The 25654-nt window shown below is 34.0% G+C and overlaps 1 protein-coding gene across 1 annotated transcript in view; it reads left to right on the plus strand.

The window, feature by feature from the left end:
* LOC131844841 (probable serine/threonine-protein kinase dyrk2) overlaps nt 1-25654 on the plus strand; it is a 167045-nt gene that overhangs the window by 74545 nt on the left and 66846 nt on the right. The window lies entirely within an intron of this gene.

Below are 25654 nucleotides of genomic sequence, written 5' to 3' on the forward strand. Positions count from 1 at the left end.
GGGCTACAAATGTCAGCATCGTGCGCGTGCGCAAATACCACGATCATATAAATTATAATGTATCCTACTGTTACATTTACGATAATACTCATTAATCATATAACAAAAAAGGAAAAGTTTTTTTTTTCAGGACAATTCACACAGTGCCATCTAGACCCAAGTTACGCTATCTAAAGCTTGTGTTATGGGTACTAGATAACTGATACAAATATATAGATATTTTTTTCGTAAATATATACAATACATATTATACATAGAAAACGCGCAGACCAGTACAATAAATAAATAAATATCTTAGGACAATTCACATAGCGCCATCTAGACCCAAGTTACGCTATCTAAAACTTGTGTTATGGGTACTAGGTAACTGATACAAATATATAGATATTTTTTTCGTAAATATATACAATACATATTATACATAGGAAACGCCCAGACCAATACAAATGTGTGCGAGGCATCGAACCTATGACTATCGAATGGTAAGGCGGTAAATATGATATCCCGTTACATATTAATAATATGATAACAAAAAAAATACCAGTTGGGTTTCTTGCCAGTTCTTCTCAACTACAGTATCTAGCCAAGCTAGCTTCAAATAAAAATTGAAGTATTATGAGTTGATATGTTCCTATAGTAGAGATCTGCATAGTGTGGGATACAATGGCGCTGTGAGAATTGTTCTGTGTTGTTATATTAAAAATGAATCATCATAACTGTTAATGATACAAGTTATGATATTAGAGCAGAGTTAGTGATTTAACAATCCATTGTTAAATGGTACCATCATCATAAAGAACGTTTAGTGTTAATGGATGCTGTACCACTTTTAGTGCTCTGTTGGCTAACACCTGTAACATATACTAGTCAGCCGCCCCGTCTTCACCTGTCGTAATAATTGTAGTGATTCTAGCTACATGAAAACAAAATAACTCACAAACTGTACTTGACTACTGCAAATTCACGATTTAACATGAAAATCTTCTCATCTGATATGGTTAGGCGGATCCCCATTTGGTAATCTAAATATATATATAACTCAAAGGTTATATATATAATATAAACCACTGGACGGATCGGGCTGAAATTTGGCATGCAGGTAGATGTTATGATGTAGGCATCCGCTAAGAAAGAATTTTGATTAATTCTACCCCCAAGGGAATAAAATAGGGGTTGAGTTTGTCAATTTTAAACCGATCGGGCTGAGACTTTGCATGCATAAAGCTACTATGACGTAGGCATCCCCTAAGAAAGAATTTTAATAAATTCCACCCTTAAGGGGAAAAGCTTGTTGAGAAATAATTTCGGTACTAACTATCAACCCCCATTTCTGCTCCTATATATTTCACTTTTATGATAAAAATTATAATACAATTGCCTAGGTACAATCTAAATCTATACAAATAAATATATTTGTAGTGTCGGTTTGTAATTTCGAACTAACAGCTTTTCACTAAATGCATATACAATGTACATGTTTTTATTTATAGTAGTCACATTAAAAAATAAAACAAAAAATAGTCTATCTATTCTTGCTAGTCTTTAAAATGGCTGTACCAATTTTGATTTGATATTCACCAGCACATAGCTTATAATATATATAAGGAGTAACTTGGGCTACTTATAGTATAGAAATTTTATATATATATATATATAGTAATTAAAAATAACATTTACATCCCATTCGGACGAAATCTCGAATCTATAATAAAATTAAAAATGTTCTGTAGTTTAGGAGTGAAAAGAGAGAAAGACAGACTTACCGTTTTGTTATACTGAAAGACAGACTTCATTTATAATATTATTCATCATCTGCTTCTTCCTTATCTCATTTATTTGTGGTCGTCGTAATATGTTTTTCCCTTCCATTCATCTTTGTTCGCAGTCATCGCGTTATTTACTTCCTTTCTTACCATATCATCGTTCACACAGTCCATCCACCTCTTTTTCGGCCTTCCTCTGCCCTTATAACCATCCACATTCATATGTAACACCTTTCTTAAATTTATAATATTCATTTATGTGTAGTGGTAGAATCAAAATATGACTAATCAAAAGTGCTTGTAATGAGTTTATTTGAATAAAGATTATTTCTATTTCTATTTCTAATATTATTATGTACACTAATAGAGTTCTCTATGTACTGGACCATTTAGACCATTAGCCATCATTAATGGCTTGTAAGTATTGTTGCCTCACCTGCAGGTCCATACAGCGTTGAGATTATTATCAATTTGTGTATGAGATGATGTGTTGGTACATTTGTAAAATTATCTTGCCTAATATACGTTATGCAACCGCCATGGGAGATCGGACAATACAATGAATATTAAATACATATTGTAATACACTATTATAGAATTAATAACCATTATATAGTTTTACGATAGCGTATATTCGTAGTGACTACCCTGAATTACATCAAATCAAATCAAAATATCTTTATTAATGTAGGTCTATTACAGACTCTTATGATATGTCAAATCTACCGTCAGTTCGGAATGATTTCGAGATGAGAAGAACTGACAAGAAACTCAGCTCGTATTCTTTTCAAATATGATTGTACATCTTAATCTGTTTGTGACACTTTATAGTGCAAATAGTGAAACTGAACATCAACAAATACAATACAAAGTTTTTTCTATTTTCGGTTGAATTTGAACCCATAACCTTTAGAACTTGTACCCAATCTCTACTTAGCTATGGACTAGATAACATTGTGTGATTTATTCAAATAATTTATAAATTTATTTCGTAACACTGAAGTTAATGTGAGCAGCTCACATAATTTGAATATCGTTAACTTTTAAACTTAATCAAGATTAGAACTTTCTAATCATTATAGATATAATCATATTTAAATAATGATGCTATAATAATAGACCCTATGGGAATGGATAACATAACAATCGTTGGTTCACACGAAGTTCACTCATAAAAATCAGTGCCGGATTCAGCCAGCGCTCTTGCCCTGTAGATTCAAACCAAATCCTATCAAAATATCTTTATTCATGTAGGTCTATCATAGACTCTTATGATATCTCAAATCTACCGTCATTTCCGAGTGATTTCGACCTAAGAATAACTGACGTGAAACTCAGCTCTTATTCTTTTCGAATGAGTTTGTACAGGATTACAGATTCATTTTTAAATTTAATTGGGGAGAATGTAGTGACTAACTGCTTATGCTATTGCATTTTTTTTTTAAACTAAAGAAAAATGTCTCATTGGTGTAGTTTCAAAAATGACGAATACAAATCCATACAAACATCGGATTAGCCTGTGAAACAGATAGAGAGACAAAAAAATTACAAAAAATTACATTCCCTACTTACTTATAACATTCCCCTGTCTCTGATTTTAGCGTTTTTTTCTATGTCCAGATATTCGACCTCTATATTATAGTAATACTGTAGAAGTCGATATAATAATAAATAAATCATATTATATTATTATTATAATAATAATATTCCTGGATAATTCACATAACGCCATTTAGTCCCACGCTAAGCAGATCTCGTGTTATGGGTGTTAGATAATCGATATAAATACATAGATACTGTTGTTTTTTTTGTAAATACATACATAATACACATAGAAAACACCCAGACTCATACAAACATCCATACTTATGAATACAAATGTTGGTAGATTAGCCGGAACAAACATACAGACAGACAGATAAAAATAAAAAATAAATGTTATTTCAGTACATTAACATTTTTTCACAGAAATAGCTGGACCGATTTTGACGGGACTTTTATTGGCAGGTAGATAATGTAATAAAGAGTAACTTGGGCTACTTTTATTTTAGAAAATTTCTCTAATTAACCTTCTTGTCAAATTCCACGCGGACGAAGTCATGGCTACAGCTAGTAAAAGAAATTGCTACTTTTGCTACTAGACTGATCCGGCACTGCAACAAGTGTGTTCTGTAGTACAGACAACAACTCGGCTAGTCGGTGAAAGTGTCCGAAACTGGTAAAACACGCGATAACGTCGTAAAAATAAATCAAGTGTGGTAAATCACGTAATATTGTATAGTTTTGTTATGTTCTGATATATGAAAGGTTACCGATGATGCATTGAGGTATTCGTCCTAGATATGCGGTTTTTATGTAACTAATGGGCCAACTGGGCACCTGATGAATAGAATAGAAGTAAACTTTAGAAAAATATATCCAATATAATCAGTTATATAAATTGATACCCAATATAATGAGTTAAATGATTTGATTTGATTTGAAGAAATATTCCAAATTAAGAACCTCGAGCAAATCTAGATAGGATAGTAGTAACTAGAATGTTGCAAGACGTCTATAATGACACTTAAAAATAACTGCGTTGCTTAAGTCAAGTAATTTATTAGTATACTGGTCACAATAAAACCCGATTTCAAATTCAAATTCAAAATATGTTTATTCAAGTAGGTCTATTACAGACTCTTATGATATGTCAAATCTACCGTCAGTTCGGAGTGATTTCGAGATGAGAAGAACTGACAAGAAACTCAGCTCTATCTATCGTATTCTTTTTAAATACATATTTTCTATAATACAGAATAGAGTGACAACCAGCATATGCTATTGCAAAAACAAAAATCTAATCTATCGTAACCTGAACAGGACCAGTCCCCAAGCAGCACCCGTTCACGAGTATGATGGATTTGCCAGCCATCATTGTACTCAACCATATCCCCTCCGATTGATCCCCCGTCTAATTTAAATGGGGATCGAAATTACGACGGCCTGAGCCGAGGTTCGAACCCCTAGTGGTGCCCTCAGACTAAAGTCGTATCCGTCAGGCAGGAGTTGGCCTTCAGCCGCTCCATAAGTCCTTCCGCGGGTTTGAAGTGCCATCTGCACTCGCCCCCTAACGTCCGGTGAAGCTGTAAAGGCCAGCTGCGGCCAACAGCATTAGAGTAGTCCGAAAAAAAAAACTCAACCATTTTAGAGGGAGCACATTGACCGGGCCACCACGACGCCACATTATATTTATATGACGATCCCAAATTGTTATGTACGTAATAATTTTGTAATTTTATTATCATCACCATTGCGCAGTACTGGGCACCAAAATGATACATCTGCGGAATCTTTACGTGAGTATAACTCGTATAATACGCAACTGGGTGGAATGATTATTTTTTATTACCCCTGCCCATCTTGTTAGAGATTGTTACTGTGATGAAATTTCATATTGACAACACTGTTTTCATAACTATATTTAGTACATCTCGATAAGAGGTTATTAAATTAAGAAAAAGAATAAACAGAAATATTAGCAACGGTTTGAGATTAGTGAAAGATGTCGGTGAAACAAAGAGTGAGGTAACCTCGTTATAGATTTGTCGATAAAATATATTAAAATTAATATTGTAATTTTATTTTTTAGTAACAATAATAAATAATGAGCTAAGTATAATACTGTAATAGATTAAAAAACTGATATTAATTTTGTTATTGCTACAGAATGATTATTAATACAATACTTTCAATTAAAATGTACATATATACATTTGACGACCTCGGTGGTCTAGCGGTCTAGCACACCGCTTTACGACCGATGGTCGCGGGTTCGATTCCTCGCACGGCACAAACGTTATTCATGAGTATGATTGTTTGTATCGGTCTGGGTGTTTTCTATGTATTATATGTATGTATTTACAAAAAAAAAATATCTATGTATATGTATCAGTTGTCTAGTACCCATAACACAAGCTTTAGCTAGCTTACCTTGGGTCTAGATGGCGCTGTGTGAATTGTCCTGAGATTATATAAATTATTTATATATTTTTATACATTTACTAGCAACATGGTCCGTGACCATGATTAATTCATATTATATTTATCCATCGCAAATTTTTTCTATCAAATTTTCATGATGAATTGTTAAGATGATAGAGTTATATATATTACAGGCGCGGAAGTGGTTTAGCATACCGTCTTTCAGTTTAGCGGGTTCAATTCCTCGCACGTTAGAAATATTTGTATTCATGAGTAGGATTGTTTGTATTTATCTAGGTTTTTCTATGTATCACAAGATGTAATTAAATATTTAGATCAGATGTCTAGTACCCATAACACAAGCTCTGCTTAACTTGGGACTAGATGGCGCTGTGTAAATGGTCCAGGGTTATTTATTTATTTATAGCAAAGTCGACTTGAATAACAAATCAAATCTGTCATAGTTATCAGAGCAGACCAGTCTCTACATGCAGCAGCGTTTCTGGAGTTCACAGAAATATGAAAACTGCTATTATTATTGTAGTCGTTTTTTTAATAGTCTACTAATTTCAAAAGTCTATTGAGTAAACTAATAATGCAAACAGAATGGGTGCGGCGAATCGGTTGGGAGCATCGGGCGTGTCGAATCGATTACTATTCACTGTTCGATGTATCGATACTCGATATACGGTCTCACGACACCGCCCTCTATTGTAGCGATAGGAATCAATTCAATCGAATTATTTAGTAGTGTAATTCGATAGTGTTATTAAAATTTGTTGTATCGATAGATGAATATGTTATCTATACATCCATACATATAAATAAAATCGGAATGTCTGTTTGTAATATTGAAATATGAAGTTATGAATAGCTACAGTACATACACCAAAATAACATTTTTTACAATTTTTATCAGTCTGTCTGTTCGTTCCATCTAATTTCTGAAATGGCTGGACCGATTATAACGGGATTTTTAACGACAGGTAGCTGATGTAGTAAGGAGTAATTTAGGCTACTTTTATTTTAGAACAATAAAGTTAAATTCCACGCGCACGTAGTCGCGGGAACAGCTAGTCAATAATATTTATTAAATTTATTACGACAGTAATCTTCTAAAAGATCTAAGCCTATCTAGAACTCCAGTGAGTTGTATAATAGAACGTGTATCTGAAGCTACAACTTTTTTTATATAATGAAATGGTGCACCCGCCTGCGCTAACGGTTTACGCTGGCGGGGCAGCAGTGGAGGATGATAAGATGAGCATGAGGTCAGGTCAGTTAACCCATCGTGACAAATTCACTAGGAATTTATCACGATGGTTTCCAGGGGGAACAGCGTGGAGATCAACCTGACATGATACATTGCTAGTTATAGGATCAAGTGTCCACGTTACTAACGATCCCCTTTCCCCCTGAAGCTGTACTAGCAGCCTCCTACCAGATTCGGTTGGGGGCTAATGGTATACGCTGGCGGGGCACCAGTGAAGGATGATAGGATGAGCATAAAGTCAGGCCATTTCTCTCAAATATATCACAATGGTTCAATCTTCCTTCATTCTTTCCAAATGTATGTGCACTATTAAGTATAAGTATGTCTATGTAGATATGTATTAATATGTATATATATTTATATTTATGTATATTTGAGTCATATATATTTATTTTTATTTATTACGTGCGCCACCTACCCTATTCTTATTTTTATTTCTCTATCCACCTAAAGGTAATCTGGAAGAGATCGTTTAGCGATAAGACCGCCTTTTGTATCAATGTATATTTTCCATTTTAATTGTTTTTTTCTTCTGTAATTGGTGCAATAAAGAATAGAAATAAAATAAATGGTTTCCAGTGGGAACCCGACATAGTGCAGAGGTTATTATTCCACATTAGTAACAATATTTTTCCCCCATAAAGAAAGCGCTGTTATGTTATGGTTATGGCAGAATGCGGAGGTACATAGGTCAAAGGCGTTACGATGCGATGGGTTACAAGTTACGGTCGTGTGCAACAGTTGTGGTTTAGATTACTATAAATGGCATTAGTTCAAACGTCTTGGGAATACTATTATAGATAGAGAGAATACGGAACTCCACAGCGTTGGGAAACTGATTTGATATTAACTGCTGCTAGTTCACTTTCTATCGTGCAGAAGTTACAGGAGAATCCATTTAACTGTAATTTTTACTTTCTTTGTGAACAGTACTACGAAAATCATTACATTACCACCCATTGGAACACTCTTGCGTTGATTTTCTGGAGGATTAAGATCGACATCTTCCATATCTATTATCTTATCACTACGAGTGATTTAATAATTTAATATTTCTTTTTTATTAATTAATTTTTATTTTGCATCCAATATTTACAATTTAAATTGTTCCCTGGTACCTAAACTAAGTAGAAACTTGTATGTTAGGTACCAGTTCCCTCCTCTTACAATTCACAATGTTTGGAATTACAATTTATAAAAAGACAATCAAATAAGGTATTAACACAAGCTTATCATTATTTACTTGCAAAGTATATGTGTATATGTGTGTGTGTGTGTGAGAGAGAGAGAGAGGATAATAGAAGAAGAAGGAGAGATAAATATTAATACGTGGACACTAGTGTTTCACAGTTTTCATTCTCTAGTGGTTTTAGCCTAATTATTAATCTTATTGTGTTTTTGTATTTGAGCCTAAATAAATTACTGCTGATTGGTAGTTTGTATTCACATTACGACTTGTAAAATGTGAACTTCCAAGGATTATTTAAAAGAACAACACACAAGTTTCTTGCTTATTCTTTTTGTGATGAGACAGATCTCCGATTGAGCGGTAGTCTATCACAAAATTGTTGTCTATTCAAAAGTGCTTAAATTAAGTTTATTTGAATAAATAATTTTCTATTCTATTCTATTCCATTAATATCAACCTGTCACGCTTTCGTACACTGTATTTCCGCTGCCTTATCTCAGCTTTTTTCTATACTACGATGGTGGCAAATAAGCGAGCCAGAGGCTACGGAATCGCATTTGATGGAAAACGTTTACCGTATGCTCTGGACTCCTGAGTCATCACGGGTGTTACGTTCTCGTAGCCGGCTCTTAAGAAACCTAAATACCCTTCTTGAAATACACCATGAATGCAATAGTACCATAGCATGTAGTATTTCGAGAGGATCTAAAAGCTTAATATACCCTTCTTCAAAAACCCCATGCAGTAGACTCTCGAGAGAACCTCGGCAGGTAGTTCATTCCACAATTTAAGTGTACGCAGGAGGAAGCTACTCTAAAACCGCACTGACCCAGACTCTTTAAGTTACAGCGTGTGGAGATGAATTCCACCCCTCCGATCGATCCCCCGTCCAATTCAAACGGGGATCGAAATTACGACGGCCTGAGCCGAGGTTCGAACCCCTAGTGGTGCCCTCAGACTAAAGTCGTATCCGTCGGGCAGGAGTTGGCCTTCAGCCGCTCCATAAGTCCTTCCGCGGGTTTGGAGTGCCATCTGCACTCGCCCCCTAACGTCCGGTGAAGCTGTAAAGGCCAGCTACGGCCAACAGCATTAGAGTAGTCCGAAAAAAAAAAAGATGAATTCCCAGTCAATGGCGAGCGGTGCGGTGGTAAAAGCTATCATGTCGAACAATTCTTCAGAACACAGTCCGTTGTATATTCGTTCATCACACAAAGCTATGCGAAGGTTTATCTCTGGTTGTGTTGTCGAGTATTAGTCTATTATCATTACATAGTATAAAACAAAGTCGCTGTCGCTGTCTGTCTGTCTCTATGTATGCTTAAATCTTTAAAATTACGCAACGGATTATGAAGCGGATATTTTTAATAGATAGAGTTATTCAAGAGGTTTATATATATATAAAACATATACACTCGTGCGAAACCGGGGTGGGTAACTAGTATTATAGATCTATATTAGTTTGCGATCGCAAATAGCCATAAAATACATTTAAAAATAAAATTATAAAATACAAATTTAGAAGGTCACGCATGGAACATCGATGTTGTTTTGTTTTACTTTACGGGCGAAGCTGGGGTGAGTAGATAGTCTATTACATAAAAGGTTTGACAGTAATGCAATATAAAAATAGTTTAATATATTGCAGTGATGTAATACACAGAGAATCATGCAATTACAATGCGGTCTGTGTATGCAATATGGAGTGCATTATACGGACACCATTTTTATTCAACTTGCAGTCATGTACTGACATGTAACTCCTTTATATTGTGTCATGGGTAATATATTTTGTATTTGATGTACCGAGCAACTATTTTTGTGCTCGAGTTTAAATATAGGTACACTGGTACTATCTGTATATATATAACAAAATAACAGTACCCATCCCGGTACTGTTATTTTGTTATATATATACAGATTTTGCCAAACTGATGAGGAAATGCCACTACACATCCTATGTGGATGTAGCCCACTCATGCATAAACGTAATATATATTACAATTATGCATATTTAAACTTTCTATACGATCTTTTGGAAAGTTTATACTATACCCTATGGTGATAAAAACCATCGATTCTAAGAATGTCCTTCAATTGTTGTCCCTGACGAGTCTAGGTAGCGAACTCTAAAAAAAGGCGAGCAAAATAGATCTATGTAGGTCACAGAGCTACAGGTCCAAGCAGCTGACAACAGCCCAAACCTCCCAATAAAAAATGACTAATTAAAAGCTAGCTATTTACCATGTCAATTTGACCTCCACGTGTCCTTGAAACCATCGTGATAAATTCGTGGTGTATTTATGACGATGGGCTAACGGACCTGATCTTATACTCATCTTATCATCTTCCACTGGTGCCCCGCCAACGTAAACCGCTAGCGCAGGCGGGTGCACCATTCTATTATCTATACATATAAATAAAATTGGAGTGTCTGTTTGTAATATTGAAATAACCGTTTTTTACTACATGCATATGAATATAAATACAATACATACACCTAAATAACATTTACTATTTTTCTCTGTATAAATGGATGGACCAATTTTGACGAGACTTTTATTGGCAGGTAGCTGATGTAATAAGGAGTAACTTAGGCTAATTTTATTTTAGAAAAATAAAGTTATATTCCACGCGGACGAAGTCGCGGGAACAGATAGTCATACATAAGACATAAAAAAGAAACGTAGGTACGTTTGAATTCGGACACAAATGTAGTATGTCGAGCGAGTCACGGAATTTGATATTTATACAATATAAAGGTGATTTAAAGGTAAGTAAATAAATATAAAATTAACAGCTATATGTACTGTAAAAGGTGACCTAATAAATAAGTGAATAAATCTGTATTAATTTGATATCTTAATTCAATTTAACAATAAAGCGTTAACTATATATAATAACAATTTTTTTATGAGTAACAAAGAGGGCCTGTTTACCATTTTATTATTCATATAGCATAATTAATAAACTTTAACCCAACAATTATAAATTACATATATTAAAAAATGGACTTTAATTTTTAAACATTTAAAGTCTATTTTTAAATATTTTTAATATGTTAGCTAATACATTGTTTAAGGTACGAAGAGGAACCTCTCAACATATGTATGAATTACCTTCCTAATCAATATCAATCAACATATATTAGTGTGATGTATGCACATGCTAACAGATATAAGATATAACATTTAGATATATAATTAGTATATTACATCTCCTCACCTCGCCATCATTATTCGAAAGTCGACCTTTTTGCTTTAACTGTTAATGTAAAATCTTGATATGAAATCTTGATTATAATCCGCAAAAGGCAATTACGAAAATATAAATTGTATTAGTAATGGATTACTTGAAACAAATTGATGATTGACGTGTATTTATTGTTTAATAACAAAAACATAGATTTAATCTAAATATATATAACTCAAAGGTGACTGACATAGTGATCTATCAACGCGCAGCCCAAACCACTGGACGGATCGGGCTGAAATTTGGCACGCAGGTAGATGTTATGACGTAGGCATCCGCTAAGAAAGGATTTTGATTAATTCTACCCCCAAGGGGATAAAATAGGGGATGAAAGTTTGTATGAAACTTTGTTAATTTTAAACCGATCGGGCTGAGACTTTGCATGCATAAAGCTACTATGACGTAGGCATCCTCTAAGAAAGGATTTTGAGAAACAGACGAAATATCTACGGCGGTTTCAAGCAGGAAATCACTCGATTCATACTTGACGTCAGTTCTGCAGACCATCAGTGAAGAGTAGTTTTTATTAATATAAAATAATAATAATAACAATCTAAGTACAATTCACACAGCGCCATGTAGTCCCAAGTTAAGCTAGCTAAAGCTTGTGTTATGACTACTAGATAGCTGATAGGAATACATAGATATTTTTTTCGTAAATACATACATATTATACATAGAAAGTACCCAGATTGATACAAACAATCATACTCATGAACACAAATGTTTGTGCCGTGCGAGGAATCGAACCCGCGACCATCGGAAGAAAAGCGGTGTCCTAAACCGCTAGACCACCGAGGCCGTCAAATATCTCCAATAACTTTTACGTGACCGGAAATTATGTCATTTAACTACCAGTTTAGCATGTAATTCTAACGGTTGTTACATACAAGTACTTAGGAACGAGAGTCGCCGCTTTTTCTCACACGATCACATCCTGTCTCACAGTAGGTAAATTAAGAAAGTTAGCAATATCCTCAGAGTTGATACTCTAACTGGTTTCTGTGGGAAATTGCCAAGTTAAATTTTTAACACACAAACAAGTATTAAAAATGTTTCTTGAGAATTTTGTTTGAAAAATTATTAAAGTATATACAGTATTTTTTATAAGCCTATATTTGATAATATAAATATTTAGTAAGTTTTTAACGCTATAGTTATTTTAAATATTTTTTATACTAATACAATATATTATATGAGAATACTTTGATAATATTGGCTGGAAAGATTTAAATTTATTATTATATAATTTGACATAAATTCAGGAACATTATTTGTTACATTACATTAGTACTTACATTTTTTTCAACACAATTTTGGATCTAAAAAACTGAGAAAATCTCTCAGAGTCTATAAAATTATTCACTTGAAAATGTTTGCTTTTGTGTCTGTTTTTATATGTGACTGACTGGTGAGGGAAACGTCAATATAAAACCAAAATATTCTGAGACACAGTGATAGGCTTGCTTTCTGCCAACTTGGATTTAAATGTACTAAGCAAAATGTGAGCATATCAACAGTTACGTGACAATTGACAATACCTTTTACTACTGCTTTACTTCTAATTTAAATATATATAACTCAATGGCGACTGACATAGTGATCTATCAACGCGCAGCCCAAACCACTGGATGGATCGGGCTGAAATTTGGCATGCAGGTAGATGTTATGACGTAGGCATCCGCTAAGAAAGGATATTCATTATTCTATCCCCAAGGGGATAAAATAGGGATGAAACTTTGTCAATTTTAAACCGATCGGGCTGAGATTTTGCATGCATAAAGCTACTATGACATAGGCATCCCCACAGAAATGATTTTGATAAATTCCACCCCTAAGTGGATAAATTAATACGAGCGAAGCCACGGGCAAAAGCTAGTCTTTATATATAAAAATTACGTGTCACGTTGTTTGTCCACGATGGCTCCTAAACTACTGAACCGATTGCAAACTTGAGTTGTACATTGTGTGCAATTTGATCCAACTTGAAAGATAGGATAGTTTACATCTCAATTCAATATCGCAATATTTCAAGAACTTTAGCCACAGTAATGCGTGGACGGGTCTGCTAGTAATATACTAAAATAAACGCCCACCTATCATCATCATCTGCTTCTTCCTTATCCCATTTATTTGGGGTCGGCGTAATATGTTTTTCGCTTCCATTCATCCCTGTTCGCAGTCATCGCGTTATTTACTTCCTTTCTTACCATATCATCTTTCACACAGTCCATCCTCTGCTCTTATAACCATCCACATTCATTTGTAACATCTTTCTTAAAATATTATCCTCGTTCCTACGCATTACATGTCCATACCATGATAGACGATTACTCTTCAACCTCTCTGACACCGGTGCCACTTTCATACTTCCTCTAATGTATTCATTCTTTATCTTATCCATTCTTGTCACACCACACATCCACCTCAACATTCTCATTTCAGTTGCATGCAGTCGTCTTTCATCCGTCGCCTTTACGGGCCAGCACTCTGATCCATACAAGGCAATAGGCCGGATCATGGTCTTGTAAATTTTCCCCTTAAGCTTAAGGGGAACACGCAAAAATAAACGCCCACCTGTCTTCAGTTAAGCTTGTCAGTAGTACTATCAGATCGTAATACTAAAAATACAGTGTAAAATATACGCAATCGCTTAAAATCGAATTTATTAACATAAAATACAAGTTTTTTCGTCACCATTCATTGATTGGTCAACGTGCCATCTTCGTAACTCTGCTCATTGCCAGTAGATGCACAAACGTATAGGTCACTGTTTAACTTATTTCTGTCCGTTTGCCTTCCGTATAAATATATATTTCACACGTTAAAAACGTGGCCGAGGTCATACCAGCTCTATAGGACGTGTGCTTCCTCTTTTAGCATACTATGTAGTCAGTTTATATAATAAATTTGAGTTATTATATGTATAATATGAATAATAAATAGAGTAACGGTTTAGTGGTTGGAACGTGATAATCGTCACCTATATAGGTATATGATTAGTACGGATGTTATAAATTACATTGTAATACCCCTAGATATTTCTAAGGATTAAGGCACGCTTTAGTATATTATAATTACACTAGCTTTTGCCCGCGGCTTCACTCGCGTTAATATATCCCCTTAGGGGTGGAATTTATCAAAATGCTTTCTTTGGGGATGCCTACGTTATAGTAGCTTTATGCATGCAAAGTCTCAGCCCGATCGGTTTAAAATTGACAAAGTTTCATACAAACTTTTATCCCCTATTTTATCCCTTTGGGAGTATAATTAATCAAAATCCATTCTTAGTGGATGCCTACGTCGTAACATCTACCTGCATGCCAAAATTTCAGCCCGATCCGTCCAGTGGTTTGGGCTGTGCGTTGATAGATCACTACGTCAGTCACCTTTGAGTTACATATACATATTTAGATATTTCTGAGGATTAAGGCACGTTTTTGTACATTGTAATTTCATATTTTTGCACTAAGGCACGAATTCGAACTTTGTAATTTTATATTTCTAAGAAGTAAGTCACGCTTTAGTATATTGTAATTTAACATTTTTGGGGACAAAGATACGATTTCGTACTTTGTAATTTTATATTTCTGACTAATAAGGCAGCGGTACTTTGTAGATTCGTACATTGTAATTTTACTTTTTTGAGGACTAAGGTACGCTTTCGTATTTTGTTTTTTAACCTGTCTGAGGATTAAGCCTTCATACTTCCTTACTTCGTTATTCACTGGTGTATCCATTCATAATGTATGTCTGTATATATATCCATACAGAACGTAGCATACGTAGCTTAGAAAGTAATTTGCTAGACTAATATATTGAAGAGGCCGAAAAATTTGAAGTCATTCTCACTCAATTAATACGAAAAACATTTTCTATATGTGTTCATGCTATATCTCATAAATTAACACTTAACTCAGCGTAATGAAATAAGAAGGTTCTATTTAACAAAATGTAATTATTTATACAAAGTTATAATTAGTATTATATCAAAGGCGACCGGTACAAAAAGCCCGGATCTTTCATTGTGTGCGCGCGCGCAGGAAACCGTAGTCTTCCTTAAACATTGTTTAGTGTTATTACACGCAGTTACAATGTTTATTGTAGTGAAGATGGGTTTATAATATCGTTATAGTAATCACGTATTTACATAATATGTACTTGTATCAGTTACTTATTTATAATGTATAAATTCCATTGTGTTCACTACGAGACAATTACATTTTATAAAAAAAAGAGGTTTTAATTTCAATTATATTTATTTAAATACTTAAATGTAGGTATTTTTTTATTGGGGGGTTTTTGGCTCTTTTCCAGAGTTCGCTACTTAGACCCAGACAAGAATTGAAGGATATTCTTAGGCGCGATGGTTTTTATCTCCGCAGAATAGAGTGAAAACTTTTCATAGGAGATATTTCGTAAGTAATATATAGTTAAGTGTAAGTTACGTCATGTTTTAGCGTATTATGAAAAAAGTGTTGGAGATAGATTTTTCTTTACTAATTTTGAACCATGTATGTACAATAAATTTTTAGTATTTTTTTCTTTTAGTGAGTTAGACATTTAGTATTACTAACTCACTAAAAGACAAAAGGTAAATCGGGGAGAAAGCCATATTGAGCTTAGTCTATTATACTTTATATATGTATATGTATGTGTAGTAGTATTGAGAGAAATATCTATTGAGATATTTCTCACACATATATATACATACTAGCTTTTGCTCGCGGCTTCTCTTGCGTTAATTTATCCACTTAGGGGTGGAATTTATCAAAATTCTTTCTTAGGGGATGCCTACGTCATAGTAGCTTTATTCATGCAAAGTCTCAGCCCGATCGGTTTAAAATTGACAAAGTTTCATACAAACGTTTATCCCTTATTTTATCCCCTTGGGAGTAAAATTAATCAAAATCCTTTCTTAGCGGATACCTACGTCCTAGTAGCTGCAGGTAGATGTTAGGACGTAGGCATCCACGTCATAACATCTACCTGCATGCCAAATTTCAGCCCGATCCGTCCAGTGGTTTGGGCTATGCGTTGGTAGATCACTATGTCAGTCACCTTTGAGTTATATATATATATAATATAGATACAAAGTATAATACCACTGACGCTAATCCATTAAATCACTTTCTCTCTGGATCGCTTTTACTTACAAGGACGACCGCTTTCTAACCGTACCATCACGCCATTGTGACCCTTATCATTGAAGCGATAATGAGAAGAATGGCTTGAATGATTTATAGGACGCGTTGGGTTTTGATCGATTGGAATATTTCGTAATATATATAATGCTTAGTGTAAAGAAACTGGAATGTTCTATTGTGGAGGGAATGAAATTGATGTTTACTTGACGACGTTTAAAAACAGACAAAGAGTTTGATACATATATATAAACAGAACAGTAAACAATTTTACCTATAATTAATTTAATAATTGATCTACCTACTTACACTAATAATAATAATCATAGGACAATTCACACAGCGCCATCTAGACCCAAGTTTAGCTAGATAAAGATAACTGATACACATACATAGTTATTTTTTCGTAAATACCTACATACTAAATTATACATAGAAAATACCTAAACTGATAAACATGATAAACATGAGTATGATACTTAAGGCCGTGCGAGGAATCGAACCCGCAACATCGGAAGTGAGGAGGTTAAATTACTAAACCACCGGAGCCGTCAACATTAAAGTTTAATTATTGAAAATACAATAACAAAGTTCAGAGATTATGTCAGAAAATGACCATAACCTTTGATAAGCGCTGACTATTAATCATTTTCATAATGGATATCTTAACGTATAAAAAATCGTGATATTTAATCTAAACTAAAAACTTTGTGTCTATTTAAATTTTCAATTAACTCTCCGGTGATTGTAAACAGCGATAACAAGTCAAGTTGAGCCGAGATACCACGATTTACTGCCCCCTGCCACGTTGAGTGTCAATTGTTAATTTCACTTCAGACTAGTACACCGCTTTACTTCCGATGGTCGCGGGTTCGATTCCTCGAACGGTACAAACATTTGTTTTGAAGACTATGATTGTTTGTTACAAAAATCTATCTAAGTATTTATATCAATAGTCTAGTACCCATAACGCAAGCTCTGCTTGGCTTAGGACTATCGGATATAGGAATGATTATTATACCGGATACGGATACGGATGCAGATATGAAATTATTTCGGATTATCCGTTAGTTTCGGATAATTTCGGTTACGGATATTATTTTTTTAAGGAATTTCAAAAGTAAAATATAAGTAGCTAATAAAATGGTTTTTATTGTACAATAAAGTAAACAAACTATATGAACTTCCTGGTAGGTCAATTTCCTATATATAGATTTATCATAACAAACAATATATAAACGCTTGGACAAAAGCATGTCGGAAAGTCATTGTCTGTCCGTCATGACACAAATGACAACAACCTGTAATACTGCAACACGCAATGTTTAGAAACCTAGAGTTTCTACACGTACATATAATTACCTGCACATCATGACTTGACGCATCATTGACATACTCATACTTACATTGGGATGGCATTTTTTTATATTGTCAGGTGCTATGACCTGTAGCAGTGCGAACTTTAGTACTACTGGCATTTTTTTAGGTCTATTATCAGGTGCATAGACCTGTAGTAGAGCGTCTATGCAGATCTATTGTGCTCGCCCTTTTTCAAAGTTCGCTACCTAGACCCGGCAGGGACAAGAATTGAAGGATATTTTAGGAGCGATGGTTTTTATATCCTCAATATGGTAATTAGTTGCAAATCGTGACTAGACGCATCATTGACGTACTCATAGTTACTGGAATGGCATTTTTTAGGGATATTGTCTGGTGTTTACCTGTAGCACTGCGACCTGCATAGATCTATTATGCTTGCCCTTTTTATCTAGACCCGACAGGGATAAGAATTGAAGGATATTCTTAGGAGCGATAGTTTTTATATCCTCAATATGGAATTAGTTGCAAATCGTGACTTGACGCATCATTGACGTACTCATAGTTACTGGAATGGCATTTTTTTGGGCTATTGTAATGTGCAAAGATCTGTAGCAGTGCGATCACAAAGTAGATTTCGTTTATGCATGAGTAGTCTACGACCACATAGGATGTGTAGTGGCGTTTCCTCTTCGGGATGGCATGGCTTCGTGTAGTATGTTTAAAATTATTATAAATATTCTTTAAAAACCATGATTTTCAAAATTTCCGCCTCCCATTCGACCGCGAACAATTACTTATTCATCTAACTGCCATACTGAGACGTTTCCTAAATTAGTTAATGTATTTATATCATTTTGTTTAATTCCGTTACCATTAGCATGTGTGAGACCACAAGTATTCAGTGCGGAAATCTGACCATCGCTACTGGAAGCTTGATCTTCCCATTAGTTATCAAATTTCGACCGTTATTTCTCTCCACCGATGTTGCGACTCGTATTTTGCTTCTAAACGAAGCATCATCAGGCGATTTATATAATTTGGAAGCCGAGTGTTGACTGCTTGTCTTCCAAGTACAGTTTAATCGTGGCGTAATTCAACAAAATAATATAAATCCAGAGGTCGCTTACTTTAAAAACTTAGAATACTGGGCTATCTAATCTCTGTTAGAATAGAATCGCTGTTTTTATTTTCCTATTCCTTCATTTAAACAACAACGGATTTTAATTCAGTTATCGTTATTATTTAAAGAATTTATTTCAAAAGGTTTATCTAGGAATATTTTGGAAATCGTCTGTTTATCTACGTGATTTCGCTGGGTAAATCGTGGCCTGGGGTAGACCTACAGACATCTCTCGGATCAGAACTCAAGACCTTTCAGCCTAAGGCGGGGTTCTGCAGATTCTGCCAAACTGAAGAGGAAACGCCGCTTCACATCCTATGTGGTTATAGCCCACTCATACATAAACGAAATATCTCCTTTGGAAAGTTTACACTCTTTCCCGAGGAGATAAAAACCATCGCTCCTAAGAATATCCTTCAAGTCTTGTCCCTGACGGGTCTAGGTAGCGAACTTTGGAAAAGGGCGAGCACAATAGATCTATGTAGGTTGCAGTGCTACAGATGATACACATTTGACAATAGCCCACTCAACCCAAAAAAAAAAGGCGGGGTTAATGAACCACTAAGTTACGACACTTTCGTTGTAAATATACAGAGAAAAATCAGCGTTAAAGGTGAATGTTTACTTACGTCAGCAAGAGTCCCGGGAACTGCTACACGATGGATGCTACAGGTTCCCTTTCTGCTACACGATGGATTTGACGCCGGCACGGTGAATCCATGAAATGCTTGAAAATTATTATATTTTTTAGAGACGATCTTCTCGTCTCTAAAAAATATAATAATTTTCAAGTTATTATACATTTGTAACTAGATAGTAAATATTTTTTTTGGTTTAAATTATACAAACAGCAGACAATAATGTGTTATCTAAGCCAGCGGCGTCCATGCATGACATGACACTCTAATATAGGTCTGACACGCTTTCATAATATCACAAAAACATTGAGATTAGGTATCATTTGCTTTTTACGAGTTAGTTGAATTACGACATATTATTTTTATATATAACTACGTGTATTTTAAATATAAACCTTCCTCTTGAATCACTCTATTTACTGCTAATTTAACGTTAAAATCCGTCCCATCATACTTTAAAAGATCTAAGCGAATCAACAGCAAGAACAGAATAAACTTTGTCAATTTTAAACCGATCGGGCTGAGACTTTGCATGCATAAAGCTACTATGATGTAGGATTTTGATAAATTCCACCCCTAAGGGGATAAATTAACGCGAGCGAAGCCGCGGGCAAAAGCTAGTTAGTACATAAAAATATACACAATTTACCACAGATTAACCTCACTACTATCAAATTATTCAATATTATTATTCAAAGTGCAAGTGGTTGCATCATTGCTATTTACACGATACGCACGATCCATCTTGTTTCGGTTATGAGCAGAATTAACCTACATTTAGTACTCATATTTTTACCATCCTATAGTTATTACTTGTTATGTAACGATATTACTTATTTCGTCGCATTATGCCCGCCATTAGGAACTAGGAAATGACCTGACCTCTTATTTTATGTTCGCGTTTCGATCGTTATGTTATTATTAAATTATCGTGCGCGACTCTCTTAGTGGCTAACATAATGTACCTACTAACTTTCGCTATATATTTTTCTTACAGTGTTATATATAACTTTCCTTAAAAATAGGAAAATAATCTACATATCCATTAATAATATAGATAAACGGGTTTTAACTAGTATAATTTTATAATAAATAAAACAACTTGACCAATACAAATAATGGAGTGGATACAAATAATACAAGTATACAAAGTTTTCATGAGAATAATTATTATTACATATATTGTTTATAGAATAGTCTGAGAATCCCTACTACTCGTACTAATTAGATCACCGGGGTCACCAAATAGCTTGGAAGAAACTAACAATTTAATAGCAGAATAAATTGTTTAGGCTCTACAACTGCAGTGCTGTATGTGTGCAGTCTAAGACTAAATATACAATAAAATAACACTTCAGGACATATCACACAGCGCCATCTAGTCCCAAGCTAAGCAGAGCTTGTATTATGGGTACTAGACAACTGAAATATACTTTTTTTTTGTAAATACATACATATTATACGTAGAAAACACCCAGATAGATACATGCAACCATACTCATGAATACAAATATTTGTACCGTGCGAGGAATCGAACCCGCGTCCATCGGACGTAGTGTGCTAAACCGCTAGACCATTGAGGTCGTCAAAAATATTATATATACTATGATCTACTTGTGCAACACATTCATCATTGAGTAACAGATATTCCAACAACTTAACATCGAAATAACATTACTAACTTCTATATTTATAACATTGGTATAGTTTAAAATGATCAGCTAGAAATAAGTTGTTAAACATTAAAAACTGACGAATTTTGTTAAGCAATGTTAAACATATATATGCGACGGTACCACTCACTAGGTGGGCTTGTTTGCTGTTACCACTCACTATTAGGTGGGCAGTCAGCTTGTTTACTGTTACAATTACATTAAAAAACTCTATCTGTAAAACAAATTATTCATAAATTACAGTGCAGTGTAATTACGCAAATATAATTTTATCTTGTAATCGAATAATCTAATAAGAATATTTAACCTATCGATTAATCGATATGAATCGATGCTGCGTAATACATAATCGATTACTATCTGCGTTTACATCTAAAAATATAAAGTCGAGCAAGCTAACTAATGAGGTAGTTCATATTTTTACGAAATACATTGAAATCACATCAAGGCCAACGAATAAAGATAATTTATGATACTTATAAGAAAACTGGCTTTAATTTAAGAAAAACATGTGTATAAGTTTACGGTTACATTACATAAAAGTAACTCAAAATTAACTAACGTTAAAGATCATTTCGACTCGGTTACATATTTCAGTTAATTTGACATTTAGTTTTTATGATTTTAATTAAAACTAAAAATTTTAATATAATAGGTTCACTAACCTATTAGATGAGAATTTGTAAATAATTCAATAATACATATTCTCATGTAATAACCTATTACATGAGAATGTGTATTATTGAATTTCTTGGTATTGACCAATGCTCATTAATATGTATCAATAATACATATTCTCATGTAATAACCTATTACATGAGAATGTGTATTATTGAATTTCTTGGTATTGACCAATGCTCACTGTGTATAATTTACAAACTGCAAACTCTAAACAAAAACTTTCATAATACCTACTTCGCAGAGCAGTGACCTGTGCGTGACGCTGTGTGTCATTTTTTATCTCGTGCAAATCCGTCGTGACTTTCAACGTAATGCGATGGTTTTTCTCTCTGTATAACGTTCAATAATATCACTTTAGGCAGAGAATATTATTACGTGAAAATAAATTATATTTTAAACTAGATGTTCCCGTGGAATTTAACTTTATTTTTCCAAAATCAAAGTAGCCTAAACGACTAAAAATTATTTTGTTCGTCTTAATTTATTCGTTCCGGTACTGATAGGTTCAAACTAATACATTTACATTCTACATCATCCCTTATTTTATTATTTTTCTAAAATAAAAATACCCTAAGTTACTCCTTATCATCAGCTATCTGCCAATAGAAGTCCCGTCAGAATCGGTCCAGCCATTTCAGAGATTAGACAGATAAAAATTGTAAAAACTGTTATTTTGGTGTATGTACCGTATTTACATTCATATGCATGTAGTAAAAAATGGTTATTTCAATATTATAAACAGACCCACCAATTTTATTTATATGTATAGATAAATTTAGACTTTTCTTTATGGCGATTCCTTTTCGAATTGCGCTGGGCATTCGCTAATATCACCTGCATGGTTCTCATTGAAGGGACCCTTCATATAGACGTGCAGGGAGTAGAATAGAAAAGAAGAGAAAATCATTTATTCAAGTAAACTTAATTTAAGCACTTTTGAATAGTGAACATTTTTTTTTTAAATCTACCGCTTATTCGGAAAGCTGTCTCACCACAAGAAGAATAAGCAAGAAACTTGTGTGTTGCTCTTTTAAATAATCCTTGTAAGTTCACATTTTACAAGTCGAAACGTGTGAATACAAACTACCAGAATAGAATAGAATAGAATAGAATAGAAAATCATTTATTCAAATAAACTTAATTTAAGCACTTTTGAATAGTCAACATTCATTTTAAATCTACCGCTTATTCAGAAAGCTGTCTCATCACAAGAAGAATAAGCAAGAAACTTGTGTGTTGCTCTTTTAAACAATTCTTGTAAGTTCACATTTTACAAGTCGAAACGTGTGAATACAAACTACCAATCAGCACTAATTCATTTAGGCTCAAATATAAAAACACAATAAGATTAAATCAGTCGTAGTGATAAGAGTAGACCAATGCCTACAAGCAGCACTCGTTCACGAGTATGACGGATGAGTCAGCCATCACTGCGCTCGAACATAGAGTAGCCTCTTCACGCTACCTTTAGACTCTAATACCTCCCCGGATAAGTGGTAGACTAATGAACTCAAGATCAAGCATCATGAAAATTCAACACATAAACTGTATTGTAGAACTCAAGCTCAATGATTTTCTATTTCGCTTTATGAATCTAAAGATTTTGTTGAAGGTGTTGAAATATGACTAACTCTAAAATATACACATACTTGTCTGTTTATATGTACGGTCATCTCAGGACAACGTTAATAAAGTGTAATTCAAATTCAAATTCAAAAATCATTTATTCATGTAGGACATTTTAGCCGCTTATGAACGTCAAGTTTTTACATTAGAATTTTTTTCCCTACCGTCCAGTTCGATATATAGACCCAATTGAGAAGAACTGGCAAGAAACTCAATTGAATTACTTTTTCTTTAAAATCCAGTTATTTACAATGCATAGGTATTTATATAGGTGTCTATGTCTAACATTAAATGAAAATCCCGAACATGAAAACTATTGCCATGCACGCTCGTCATTCAAGTAATCGTTTAGTGAGTAATAGGCCTTGCTCAGTAAATATGATTTAACAGATGTTTTGAATTTATTTAAGGGTAATTCCAATATATCCTTTGGTATATTATTGTAAAATTTTATACCTATTCCCATAAAAGACCTATTGACTTTTTTTCTAAACGATACTTGGGGACAGCAAGTTTGTCTTTAAATCTAGTATTAATATTATGAATATTGCTGTTTTTTGGAAATAAGTCAAGATTTTTATGAACATATAGGATATTTGAATATATTTATTTTTATTTATTTTATTTATTTAGGAAGATTAACGGTGTAATTTTACATGTTACTTGTCATATAGAATTGTCCTATGCCAATTAATAATCTTCGCCAATAGTATTACCAGATTAAATTTTTCATTAGCCAAATTTAACATATTGAAGTAATCACGTGACAGTGTTTCAGTTGTAGTTATACAGTACAAGTAAATAGATCAACACACCCACAAGTAGCGATGTATCCACAGAATACACAAATAAAGTACGGCTATGTACCGTTAAAGAATTGGTTACATATGAGTTTCCTAACTGAGGCTGTGCTGGAACAAAACAGGTCAATATCATGTGGTACATGGTTAAAAGATTTACATGCTCGTAAAACGAAAGTGTTCTCTCTGTATCTGGTCCTGACTGTAGGGACACTTAATATGGCTCTTTGTCTAAGTCTTAGGGTATTAGTTCTTAAGTTTATTTTTGATAGCAGCTCCGAGCAATCAATTCTTCCGTTCGCTATATCCATAAGATAACAGATATCGTTAATATTGCGTCTCATATACAGGGGTAGAAAGTGATACTTTCTACATCTGTCATAGTAATCTATAGAGCGTCATTTACATTTAAAATCCAAGTACGCAAGAAATCTTTTCTGGATGGCTTCTATACGCTGTGGATTTATAAACCTCGTAGTGCGGGTTCCATATTTGGGATGCGTACTCTAAGTGACTTCGAACATATGCGCAATACAATACTTTTAAGGTTTTAATGTTGCTAAAGTTTATTGATCTACGAATGATAAACCCAAGAGCCTTAGAGGCCCTGCTAACAATATAATTTACATGTTTATCAAATAAGAGCTTGCTGTCGTGAATTACACCGAGGTCTCTAAATTCCGATATTTGTGCTAGATTCTGATTTTTTAAAGTATAGCCCATGTTTAATGTTTTATGACATCGAGTAAATGACATGTAAAAACATTTCGATACGTTGAGATCTAATTTGTTACTATTGCAATAAGACTCGAAGTTAACAAGGTCTGATTGTAGATCTTTTATATCTTGACTACTGCGAATTACTTTTAGAATTTTCATATCGTCAGCAAATAGAATTATTTTTGAATTTTGAAAACATTTATTGATATCGGAGATAAATATAGTAAAAAGCAATGGCCCTAAAATGGAACCCTGCGGTACTCCGGAGGGAATTGGTGCCCAGGTCGATGTAAATCCACTCAGAACCACTGCCTGACTGCGATTGTCAATGTACGACTTGAACCACCTATGTAAGTCCCCATGTATTCCTGCACAGGTTAGCTTATTCAGAAGTAGTGAATGGTCGATGCGATCAAAACATTTACTGTAGTCAGTATATATCACATCGACCTGAACTCGCTGTTCCATACCCGAAGTTATAAAATCATTAGCGAC

This window comes from Achroia grisella, unplaced genomic scaffold (genome assembly GCF_030625045.1).
Source record: "Achroia grisella isolate CSIRO2021 unplaced genomic scaffold, CSIRO_AGI_Agris_v1 utg4142, whole genome shotgun sequence".
NCBI lineage: Eukaryota > Metazoa > Arthropoda > Insecta > Lepidoptera > Pyralidae > Achroia > Achroia grisella.